General features: G+C 45.9%; 1 gene segment (V, D, J or C); it reads left to right on the forward strand.

The window, feature by feature from the left end:
- LOC309544177 (immunoglobulin mu heavy chain-like) overlaps nucleotides 1-13,371 on the forward strand; it is a 652,707-nt gene that overhangs the window by 21,265 nt on the left and 618,071 nt on the right. Inside the window, exon 2 of the C gene segment in view lies at nucleotides 4,667-4,991.

Consider the following 13,371-nt stretch of genomic DNA (forward strand, 5'->3'; position numbering starts at 1 on the left):
TCATCACCTGTCCAATACAGTCCCAACAGTGAAGCATGGTGGTGGCAGCATCATGCTGTGGGGGTGTTTTTCAGTTGCAGGGACAGGACGACTGGTTGCAATCGAGGGAAAGATGAATGCGGCCAAGTACAGGGATATCCTGGACAAAAACCTTCTCCAGAGTGCTCTGGACCTCAGACTGGGCCGAAGGTTTACCTTCCAACAAGACAATGACCCTAAGCACACAGCTAAAATAACGAAGGAGTGGCTTCACAACAACTCCGTGACTGTTCTTGAATTGCCCAGCCAGAGCCCTGACTTAAACCCAATTGAGCATCTCTGGAGAGACCTAAAAATGGCTGTCCACCAACGTTTACCATCCAACCTGACAGAACTAGAGAGGATCTGCAAGGAGGAATGGCAGAGGATCCCCAAATCCAGGTGTGAAAGACTTGTTGCATCTTTCCCAAAAAGACTCCTGGCTGTATTAGATCAAAAGGGGGCTTCTACTAAATACTGAGCAAAGGGTCTGAATACTTAGGACCATGTGATATTTCAGTTTTTCTTTTTTAATAAATCTGCAACAATGTCAACAATTCTGTGTTTTTCTGTCAGTATGGGGTGCTATGTGTACATTCATGAGGAAGAAGAATGAACTTAAATGATTTTAGCAAATGGCTGCAATATAACAAAGAGTGAAAAATTTAAGGGGGTCTGAATACTTTCCGTACCCACTGTATATATCCATATAGTTTTGACTTTAGCTATAACTTTACATTTCTGGATATTGATATATGCTGATATCGTGGGACTCATTAAACATGTATTTGTGGCGTGGATATATCCATAGAGATCTTACTGTACCTTAGGATCTTTCTCTCTTTTGAAAGATTCTAGTTTTATGGTTTTATAGCCTTTTCTTTTGATTAACACACACTGTTTATGTTTCGTAATATTCTTGTATATATACAAACAAATTTTTTGTTGCTTTTAATTATTGTAACTTCCTTGCAGCTTGTATTGACACAGGGAGTAAGGTTTTGTTACATGTTAATATTTTTTTCATTAGATATCAGTGTGTGTTTTCAAAGAGAAGAATAAACGGAAGAGAAGGGGAATATTCAATTACTGGGGCATTTTCCCTGCAACTACTGTAGTTGCTGATAATTGGACAATTACTATATGTGAACACTATATAATAAGTTTTGCTTCAGTTTGAATCTTCATGGCTTTGACAAAGCACACGTTGTGTGAAACGCGTCATCCTTTCGTCCCCTACATTTTGCCTGTGACATCCTGTTCTTACGTTTTTTACATTTCTCCAATAAATCTTCATTGCATCCTATGGGAAGTGCGGCTATTCCTCATTCATTTGTTCATGTTGTCTGCAGCAGTGGCATAGCGTGCACCCCAGTAGGAGTATGTTTACTTGAGCCTAATAGATCCACCTGGAGCAGCGATATCTGGCTATGGAAAATATTGGTCAGCTTGACATGGCACTGCTCCCTGTCTCTAACATTGGTGTCTATGGGAAATCTTAGATCAGCTTGACATGGCACTGCTCCCTGTCTTTAACATTGGCATCTATGGGAAATCTTGGTCAGCTTGGCATGCTACTGCTAACAAACTATGATTGACAGGGACACAAAACTTGGGGAGCACTGAGAGGGAACCCAGGACTACAACATATCTATACATTATAAAAGTGAAGTATAAACTGAATGCTATACTGACTGCACTAAACTAACTCAACACACTACCTGCCTGCCTAATCTCTGTTATAATACACTATACATGGCTGCCGTGTCAGCAGCAGCCTTATATAGTGGGGGGCATGGACTTAGCCCCTGAGCCATGATTGGCTAAAGTCACCCTACCTTTGGCCAATCATGGCTCTGACAGGACATTGTGCTGTGATTGGCCAAAGCATATAGGTCAGGTGCACGATTTGGCCAATCATAAGTAGTTAATTCACTGTACCAGCACAGTGCATTATGGGGCACTCATCAGCGAGCAAACTTCCCACCGAGCGCCCCATTTGTTCCTGTGTTTGGCGAACACATGAACAGCTAATGTTCAAGTTGAACTTACGCTCGACTCAAACATCAAGCCCATGCCTATATATTTTTAACAAATACTCATAGCTATAATGAATTATAAATGAGAATATATTATTACACACAAATTCTAACTATTATTATTATACAGGATTTGCTGAGCTGTGAAGCCACCCTCTGTGATGAATTAGGATATGACAAAATGCGCTTGGAGATGGCTACACGGCATCCAGATGTGATGTCAGGAGAGGAACTAGCAGTGAGGTAGCGGCCATCCTGATCCATTGGAGTTGATCAGACCGCTATAGCGTGACACCTGGTGCCATTTTGTGATATGGGCTTGATTTATATTGTTGGAATGTAAGTACATTTCTTTTAAAAAAAAGTAGGTATCTTGAGATATTACACCAGTGGAGGCGTTTCTCTTTTTCTTCTACATGTATGTGGCTATTATTATGTGAGCCCGAGTAATGAATTGGAGGTGATGCTTGAATTTCCGAGGTGGAGTTTTATCATCATATATGCCCTATTGCCAGTCATGAGAATAAGTAGCAATAAGGTCCGGTGAGTGATATTCCAAAGGGAGAGCGATCTTCGCTTTCACTATAGTGATGGACTTTTGGTGTGTTATCTCCAGTGAGAAGAAATGAAGAACTATTTGTAGCACCCTACAAGGTAGGTGCTAGGTAAAACATAGTGGGCCTTGGCTGCCTAACAGCAGGGCCATGATTTTCAGCTGGGCTGTCATGTCTCCCAGGTGTGGCTGTTGAGACTGGGGACTCTCCCCACTGTGCTCCATGAGAGGGTTCTCATTGGGCAGTGGAGGAAACCCAGCCAATGGCACACTCAGCCCTGTATCTACCCCAGAAAGGCAGATTCTGCCGCACAGCATTCTGGGAGTGGATATAAGTTAGAGGGGAGCACATGACGCAGCGTCTTCTTGGCAGGAAGCAGAGTCCCAGGAGGGAGAGTACGGCTGTCTCTCCTACTGTCAGAGGAATCGGGTGTCCCAGGCGGCTTGCCTGAGGGGACAGAAGGCTGAGCTTAGCTGCAGAGAGGATCCAGTGTGCCGAGGAGCAGCGGAGCAGAGAGGGGTCCAGTTTCAGGAAAGCATTCCCAGTTCGTGAGTACTGCAAACTGCCCCTGGGGGTCGGCCTAGAGAGAGAGGGGACCACTCCGGTAGAGGTCAAAGGGATCCAGGAGCTAGCTAGCCAGTGCAGGAGCAAGTGTAAAGGGGGTGCCAGTGTTGACCCTGAAGTGTAAAGTGGGTGCCTAGTGAGAGGACCCTGAAGTGTAAAGGGGGCACCAGCAGTTGGGCCCTGAAGTGTTAAAGTGTATAGCGTGTAGTGTGCAGTGTTGAGAGCTGCAGCAGCACAAGCAGTTACAGAAGCTACCTCAGTCAGGAAGGACTGGAAGGAGCAGTATCCAGGACTTTTGAGCTAACCAGAGTGTCAAGTGTCAGTTCGCAGCACAATCCAGGACTTTTGAACTAACCAGTGTGTCAGAAGCCAAGTTCAGAGCACAGTGCAGCAAGTCAGTGTTTTTCAAGCACCAGCAAACGTTGGTCTGCATCCAGCTGGTGTCAAGACAGCGCTGAAAGGCATTTTTTTGCAAAGTGTCCCAGTTGTACCTAGTTGAGCCAGAGGAGTATCCCACTCATTCCCTTCTCCCATCCCCAATATAAAATAAACAAAACAAACCAAGGATGCCGGACTGGTCTTTGACTCAAATCTCACACTTGGGTATTCAGTTTAAATGGGCTGAAGGTGTTATCGGTAACCATGGCAGGCCCACATCAGGCCCAATGCCTGGAAAACCTGCTACATATTTCTTGCACTTTGATGAATATATTTTTCAGCACTTTTATGGACATTTGTTACAGCACTTATTTATTAGTATGATAATTTGTTTTGATTTAGTTTTTTGTATCATTTGTGCTACTGTGGATTATTATTAGAGTATCACTGATGATATTTCACCTTTTTTAGAAAAGATTGTTCTGTTTACCATACACTTAACGATCACACCAAAATGTCTACTTTCTTACGATCAGATTTTCCATTCAGACTGATCTGAATAATTTATTATTAAAGTGCTTGAGATCAATAACACAGTAGGTGTCTTTTTAATAATTAATAGATCCAATCATATTATCTTTTTGTGTAAAGAATCGTTTGATCCAATCATTGAGAGTACGACCACCATAAAATATTTCACTTGTGTGACTAAACTCAGCTATCTCAGTTTGTACAAAATATATTTCTGTAAAATTCTGTTTAAATGAAGAACTTCCTGCAAGAGAAAGTAACAGTTCTGCTTTAAAACAAATCAAGCATATCATCGTTTCCACTCACCCAATCATTTCAGTTTATGCAAAACGTATTCATGGTAAATTTCTGTTTAAATACAGAGCGTTATATAGGGAAAGTTAACTGATCAGAATCAGTGCAACCGAATTCAAATCACAACTTCAGACATGACACATCTCCTGTGGTTACTCCTTATTGTATCTTCAGTACAATGTGTGTTTCTTTTTATTTATTATTATTTATATTACTCATTTACAGTTTCTAAGTGATGTGAGATACAAGACATGTAATATATAATAAGATATAATATATCTTTTTCAGATGTCACATCACAAATCACAATGGTGGAGTCTGGTCCTGGGACTGTGAAGCCATCAGAGACTCTGGAAGTGACCTGTAAAGTGACCGGAGCCTCTCTTACTGACAGCACTAACATGCTCTGTGTGGACTGGATCCGACAATCAGAAAGGAAACAGATGGAATGGTTGGGGAGAATATGTTATGATGCAGGCACAGCTTATGCCAGCTCTGTTCAGGGACGACTGACTCTGTCCAGAGACACAAATAAAGGAGAAGTGTTTTTAAAACTCACTGGAATGAAACCTGAAGAATCCGGCACATATTATTGTGCAAGAAGAGACACATTGTAACAAGATAACTAACAGCATGTACATGAACTGCTTTACAGAAATACAATGGAGGAATGTTAGTAAACCTATCAAAAATCAAAGCTTTATAAATAGTGAAAAATGCAATCAATATACCTGATCAATATACCTGTGCAGTAATTGGTGAGAGGCAGTGAAGTATCATCCATGGGTGCAGGGTGTTCACTGCACATGGGCCCCAAGGGGGGAGGGGGCCACTGTGCTCTGACCCACACTGCACTCATGGATGATCCGTCCCTAGATGACAGTCAGGGATGATCGGTGCAGTGGTGGGGGCACATCTCACATTTTTCAAAGTTGAGAATGAGGGACACTTGAGGGAGGTAGAAACTTGCAGTGCGCTTAACAAAACAAACAAAAATGGCTGTTGCCAAATGTTTCAGTGGGAGGAGCTTAACCACTTAAGGACCAGGCCTATTTCTTACACTTGTTGTTTACAAGTTAAAATCAGTATTTTTTGCTAGAAAATTACTTAGAACCCCAAAACATTATTTATATATATATATATATATATATATATATATATTTTTTTTTTAGCAAAGACTCTGGAGAATAAAATCGCGGTCGTTGCAATATTTTTTGTCACGCGGTATTTGCGCAGCGGTCTTTCTTTCTTTTGAAAAAATACATTTCATTAAAATAAAAACTAAACAGTAAAGTTAAAACAATTTTTTGTATATTGTGAAAGTTGATGTCACACCGAGTAAATAGATACCGAACATGTTACGGTTTAAAATTGTGCACACTCATGGAATGGCGATAAACTACGGTACTACATTTTTAACGTTTACCAGTTTAGAGTTACAGAGAAGGCCTTTTTCTAGAATTTTTGCTTTTACCCTGGCAATACCTCACATGCATGATTTAAACACCATTTTCATTTGCGGGCGCAACTTACATATTTTTTCCCCCATTTATTTTATTTTTTAAAACAGTTTAAAAAAAAAAAATCTGCTCACTTTTATTGCTGTCACAAGGAATGTAAACATCCCTTGTGACAGTAATAGGCAGTGACAGGTACTCTTTATGGAGGGATCTGGGGTCTAAAAGACCCCAAACCTCTCCTCTGCACTTCAACGTATTCAAAATGCTGAAATCTGCATTTTTAAATACTGGCAGTTTTTTTTTTTAAAATCAGCACCATCAGCAGCCGAGTAAACCGGAATTGATGTTGCAACGCCACTTCCGGGTTACATGATCGGAGAACCGATCAAAGCCGAATCTGGCTTCGTTCAGGACTCCAACCAGCCGGTGGGACGGGCGACCCGGGTAGAGCCACAGAAGGCGGCGGGAGAGGGGGGGGGTTATCACCTCCAGCTCCCTGGGATAACGGCCGAGCGGCTGCTGAGCCGCATTGGCTGTTATCTTCTGAAAGCTGACCGCTGGCTCTAAAAAAGGGTACCAGGCATCATCCCGGTACAGCCACTTCTGCAAGCCAATGCACAGGTATGTCGGTTTGCAGGAAGAGGTTAATTGGCAAGGGTTAACAAAACCCAGGCTTCGGGTATGTGCTGGGGGGGTCACTTTGGGAGAGCACTTGAGTTAGAATGTGGGGGAGAATTGGGGACAGATATATACTGGGGGAGGGGTGTTTTAGGAGGGGAGATGACTTGTGCTTGTGCTAGTGCAAGTGTAGCAGGTTTTCGAGACATTGAACCTGATGTGGGTCTGCCATTGTCACCGGTTACCTCTCCAGCCCATGTGAGCTGCGACCCTGGGTGTGTGAACTGAGATATTGACAACCCCGGCGTCTTTGTTTTGTTGTTTTATTGTATTTAAGGGGATGGGAGAAGGGAATAAGTGGGATACTCCTTTAGGCTCAACTAAGTACAACTTGGGACTTTATCCAGAAAAATGTCTGTCAACGCTGCCTTGACGCCAGCCGATGCTAGCCAGCGCTCACTGACTCTTAGAACACACTGTAACTTGAAAGAAGTGCTGAATCCTTGACTTCAAGTCCAGAATACTCAAGACTGTGGAATATTGAACTGCTGCACTGCAAAGTCACTCACTACTCCCCCCAGCCTTGCACTGGCTTGAGGTAGCCGGTTGTGAATTACTGTATGGCTGCAAATCTCTCAACTGGTACTCTGTACAATTCAGGGCCCAAACTGCAGGCGCCCCCTTTACACTTTAGCTCTTCAGGGTCCACTGACTATGTACCCCCTCTCTCACTTCAGGGTCCTCAACCTAGGTACCCACTTTACAGCTAGCTGACACTGGATCCCATAACCTCTTCCGGAGTGGTCTCCTCTAACACTTCAGGCAGACCCCCAGGGGCAATCCTCAGTACTCACGACCTGTGTAGGCTTTCCTGGGACTGGACCCCTCTTGCTCTCCGCTGGTTCTCGGCACACCGGATCCCCTCTGCTCAACTCAGCACTCTCTGGACTCTCAGGAGACACCCCAAGACATCCGCTTCCTCAGACAGGAGGAGAGACAGCCCTTCTCTCCCTCTTGGGACTCTGCTCCCCCCAAAGACGCTGAGTCATGCGCCCCCTACAGACTTATAACCTCCCCCAGAATCCTCTGTGGCAGAATCTGCCTTTTGGGGTAGATACAAGTCCATATGTATCTCTGATTGGGTTTCCTCTACTACCCTATCATAAGCCTCCAACAGAGCCATTGGGGAGATTCTCCTTCTCTGGAGACACACTTGGGAGCCATGACAACCTAGCTGACAAAAAAAAACATGCCCTGCTGTTAGGCAGACAAGGCCTACTATGCATTTACCTAGCACCTACCTGTAGGGTGCTACACAAGCAATACTCTTCCCCAGTTCACCCTTTCAGCAAAAATATGCACTAATCCGCTCACTTATCCTTTCCAAAACAAATACACTTCCCTCAATCCCCCCCCCCCCCCCAGCACAAATCCTCTCCTACCTTCTACAATGGGATCTTCTCCATCCCAATCCCCCCCAGGATAGATCCTTTTATCCTCCCAGCACAACCCCCCCCCCCACAGAAACATACACACAAATACAGTTTCTGGTATAAATCCCCCCCAAATCATCCCCACAGCACAAATACCCCCCCCCCCCCACTACCATCACCAATCTCTCCTTCTAACACACTATCGCTTACCTCCCACCTAATTTCCCCTCCCAGCACAACAGCACAATTCCCTCCCCCAACCTTCCCTTCCACTATAAATCTTCCTCCCCTCCAAAAAAGCCCCCCTCTGGAACAAATACCCTTACCTCCCCCTTACAGCACAATCCCCCCCCCCCCCCCATGTCCCCCCTCTGAGAAAAATCCTCAGCCCACATACCCCCTTCCCACGCAAATCCCCCCTTCTAAGCGCAAAAATTCCCCTCAATCTCCCCCTCCCAACAAACATTACTCCTTTCAGCACAAGTAATCACCTTCTTATACCCCCTTCCAACACAAATCCTCCCTCTTAGCACAAAATGCTCCCCATATCCCTCCTTGCAGCATAAATCCCCCAAACCCCTCCCTCTTATCCAAATTCTCTCTCCCCCCCCCCCCAAATAATCCCCCACACCTCCCCTATCCCAGCACAGATCCCCCCTCTCAGCACAAATCCACAAATCCCCCCCCCCCATATCCTTCCAATTAGTATAAATCCTCCCTATATCCCTCCTTCTTGCACAAATTATCCTCCCCCCAATTGCCCCTCTGAGCACAAATCCTTACCCCCCATATATCCCTTTCAGTATAAATCCCCTCCAAACCTCTCTTCTTGCACAAATTCTCTTATCCTACCCGCCCCCCAAGCCCCCCGTAGCACAAATCTCTTATGTAACCCCTCCCTGCCAAATCCCCCCTAAAATCACAATACCCCTCCACTCCCCTTCCAATCCCATACAAATGGACTCACCTGCAAATTTTTTGGAGCCTCTTTTTCCTGCCCCAAGCATAGACTTTTGTTGCACAGATTCCTCAGACAGTTCCCAGGACCCAGGACCAAATACTTTGGAGTCTCTTTTTTTCCCGGCCAGTTCCTGCGACCTCAGTGCCAGGAGATCTTCTTCCCAAGCTCCCCCTCCTGTCCTGTCAGAACATGTCAGAGCTTAGGAGGAATCTATGAGACACTTCCCTTGGCACTTTGACACTATAGCTGCTGTAAACATGGGAGAGATACTGGCTGCTACAATGTCGGCGATCACAGTGCTGGAGACGCAGGGATACCCTGCAAGAGACATGGGAAAATGCTTGGTGCTAGCGATCACCCACACTCCTGCCCCCTCCTAGTCCCAGCCCTGGTGATACCACACACTGAGTTGCAGTAACTTACTGTGACAGGCAGTGGGTGTGAGATGTTGGCTGCAATACAGAGAGTGGATCACGGTGTGTAATACCCTATACACCCTGCACAAGCTGCTATGTAGAGGAAAACAGTGCCAAGCTAGTCCCCTTCCGCTAGACAAGCCCCTAGAACCAAGTGCCGGAACTTGTTCCATCACTGGGCTCCACTCCAGGACTCAACCTCAATCGCCAGGATGCTGGGACTTGCATCAAACCAGACGGTTGAGAGGTATGGGGGCATTTATAGGCAATGATCTCTCTGTATAGCTTTTAATGAAGCAGCTCCCAGCCACAGGAGGAAGAGGAGGAGAGGGAGAAGCGGCTGTCAGCTGCTGGATTGAATGCTATACGGGGAGATCGGTGCCTGGAACTGCCCCCACCACCGTACTGATCACCCCCGACTGTCACCCTATGTCTTCCTCCAGCCCCCCTGTGTCCTCCTCCAACTTTTCATAATTCATATCATATTATCTTTTTGTGTGAAGAATCGTGCGATCAGATTATTGAGTGTATGGCCACCATAAAATATTCTACTTGTATGACTACACTTGTGTGACTAAACTCAGCTATTTCAGTTGGAATAAATTATATTTCTGTAAAATTCGGTTTAAATGCAGAACTTTCTACAGGAGAAAGTAACAGTTCTGCTTTAAAACAAATCAAGCATATCATCGTTTCCTCTCACCCAATCATTTCAGTTTATGCAAAACGTATTCAAAGTAAATTTCTGTACAGAGCATTATATAGGGAAAGTTAACTGATCAGAATCAGTGCAACCGAATCCAAGACACAACTTCAGACATGACACATCTCCTGTGGTTACTCCTTATTGTATCTTCAGTACAATGTGTGTTTCTTTTTATTTAGATTATTAATTTACAGTTTCTAAGCTAGAAGACATGTAATGTAAAACCAAATACAATATATATTTTTCAGATGTCACATCACAAATCACAATGGTGGAATCTGGTCCTGGGACTGTGAAGCCATCAGAGACTCTGGAAGTGACCTGTAAAGTGACCGGAGCCTCCCTCACTGACAGCACTAAGATGCATTGTGTGGAATGGACCCGACAATCTGAAAGGAAACCACTGGTGTGGTTGGGGGCAATATGTTATGATGCATACACAGGTTATGCCAGCTCTGTTAAGGGACGACTGACTCTGTCCAGAGACACAAATAAAGGAGAAGTGTTTTTAAAACTCACTGGAATGAAACCTGAAGAATCCGGCACATATTCTTGTGCAAAAAAAGACACAGTGTAACAAGATAACTAACAGCATGTACATAAACTGCTTAAGGCCCCATTCACACTAGTGCGACTTGTCCCACGATTTTGGACCGCAAAATCGCATGACAAGTCGTTTCCCATTATTTTCAATGAGCCCCATTCATATCAGTGCGTTTTGAAGTCGCACCGACTTCAAAGTAGTTCCTGCACTACTTTGCCATGATTTTAATGCGTTTTGAGGCATATAGACTTGCCATTGCTCTCAAAATCGCGGCAAAATCGCGGCAAAAATCGCGCCGCGAAATCGCGGCAAAATCGCGGTAAAATTGCGTCGCATTAGTGTGAAAGGGGCCTTACAGAAAAACAATGGAGGCCAGGGCCGGCCTTAGGTGTTCAGGCGCCCTGTACGAGCTAATCCTGTGGTGCCCCCCCATCCTCACCTCTCGCTCCCCCTAAACATGGCTGTATCTATTGAAAAACTATTTTAAGAGTAAAATTGCTGCTAATCGACTACAAGTGGGTGCAGCAGCAAGATGAAAACAGGGAAAAAAATCAGCGCAAAAATAGTATGTACCCTAAAATGATATATAAATATGTCACCCAAACATGTTTCTGTTGTAAAAAGTGCACAGTGCTTAATTATTAATTAAATCTGCATGGCTACTACAGTATACATATCATATACCACTACTAAATAAATAACAATTAAATATTCATAACCTCTACAATGTTCAAAAAATTAATCAACATAGCGTGACTCCATAAAATACATAGGCTTTTATTTAAGTCTGGTGAGTCAGTTTGGGGTGATTGGTGGAAGCAGCACATAGGGTGCTTTTTTGGCGCACACCTTCCGTTGAAGATTTGTCAACATAAATATTTATTTGCACTTTTTTTGCACATTTTCTTGCACCTTTTTGGCACTTCATTGGACTTTTCTTGGAACTTTTTTATGTTCACTAATAACCTAGACCCCACCACGCAGGGCCGTCTTTAACACAGGGCAAAAGGGGGCAGCTGCCCAGGGCCCATTCATTGTTGTAGGGCCCAAAGCAACTGTCCCTTGAGCCCGCGCTGGTAAGTCAAGTAGATTTGTTTTTTCCTTGTTTCCATCCAGCTCAGCACAGGTTAAGTCACATCCCTGCAGTGTCTCCTCTACTAGCCCCTCCCCTCCCCCTTAGCTCAGTTTGAGTGGACTGAGTCTCTTCCCTGGCAATGTGCTGCTTTCCGACCCTCCCATCCCTCCTCTGCGGGCGGCTGCTGGATGACTTCTTTCTGCTCAGTGAGTAGAGTAGACTGTCTCCCCCCCAGAGAGAATGTGTCCTGCACTGAGCCAGACTCCCCCTCCAACTACCTCTGATAACTTCCCAGGGAGTCTCAGCTGCTGCAAATCTTCTTGGAGGGGGGAGAGCAGGGCTGCTGGGTGTTGTAGTGCAGGCAGTAATTGGCTGCTGCTGTAGAACTTCTTGGAGGGGGGATGGGCAGGGCTGCTGGGTGTTGTAGTGCAGGCAGTAATTGGCTGCTGCTGCAGAACTTCTTGTAGGGGGGAGGGCAGGACTGCTGGGTGTTGCAGTGCAGGGCAGTGATTGGCTGCTGCAGAACGTCTTGGAGTTTTTGGCACCCTCAGCAATAACCCCCCTCTCTGCCTCTCCATCACCAACAACAACCCCTCTCCCTGCCTCTCCCTCCTTAACAATAACTCCCTCCCTGCTTTTCAACCCCCAAAAATATCCCCGCCCTAACAATAACCCCCTCCCTGCCCCTCTCCACCCCCAAAAATAACCCTTCGCCCTGCCTCTCCACCCCCAACAATAACCCCTCTCCCTGCCTCTACTCCTCCCCCAACAATAATCCCTCTCCCTGCCCCCCCTCCCTGCTTCTCCACCCCCAACAATAACCCCTCTCCTTGCCTCTCCCCCTCTAACAATAACCCCCTCCCTGCCTCTCCACCCCCAGCAATAACCCCTCTCCTTGCCCCTCCCTAACAATAACCCTCTCCCTGCCTCTCAACCCTCAACAATAACCCCCTCCCTGCCTCTCAACCCTCAACAATAACCCCTCTCCCTGCCTCTCCACCCCCAACAATAGCCCCTCTCCGTGCCCCCCCTAACAATAACCCCCTCCCTACCTCTCCACCCTTACCCCTAACAATAACCCCTCTCCCTGCCTCTCCTTTCCTAACAATAACCTCCTCCCTGCCTCTTCCCCCCAACAATAACCCCCCCCTCCCTGCCTCCCCCCAACAATAACCCTCTCCCTGTCTCTACACCCCCAACAATAACCCCCCTCCCTACTTCTCCACCCTCAACAATTAACCTCCCATCTACCTCTCCACCCTCAGCAATAACCCCCCTCCCTACTTCTCCACCCTCAACAATTACCTCCCATCCACTTCTTTACCCTCAGCAATAACCCCCCTCCCTACTTCTCCACCCTCAACAATTACCTCCCATCCACCTCTTTACCCCTAACCATAAACCCCCATCCCTACTTCTCCACCCTCAACAATTACCTCCCATCCACCTCTTTACCCTCAGCAATAACCCCCCCCCTTCCCTACTTCTCCACCCTCAACAATTACCTCCCATCTACCTCTCCACCCTCAGCAATAGCCCCCCTCCTTGCTTCTCCACACTTTTCTGCAGAAACAGCGGCGGGCTGTTGGTTCATGAGTGGCAGCGTAGTATGGAAAGGGGGGGCTGTGTAATGATGGGGGAAGTATGTGGGAGGGGTCCTGTGTAATAATGGGGGGTAGTATGGGGGAGGGGGTCCTGTGTAGTATTGGGGGTGGGGGTTCTGTGTAATTATGGGGGGGGTAGTATGAGGAATGGGGGTCCGGGGTAACAATGGGGGTAG

The sequence above is a fragment of the Pelophylax lessonae genome (assembly GCF_965119305.1).
Source record: "Pelophylax lessonae genome assembly, chromosome: 1".
In the NCBI taxonomy this organism is placed as follows: domain Eukaryota; kingdom Metazoa; phylum Chordata; class Amphibia; order Anura; family Ranidae; genus Pelophylax; species Pelophylax lessonae.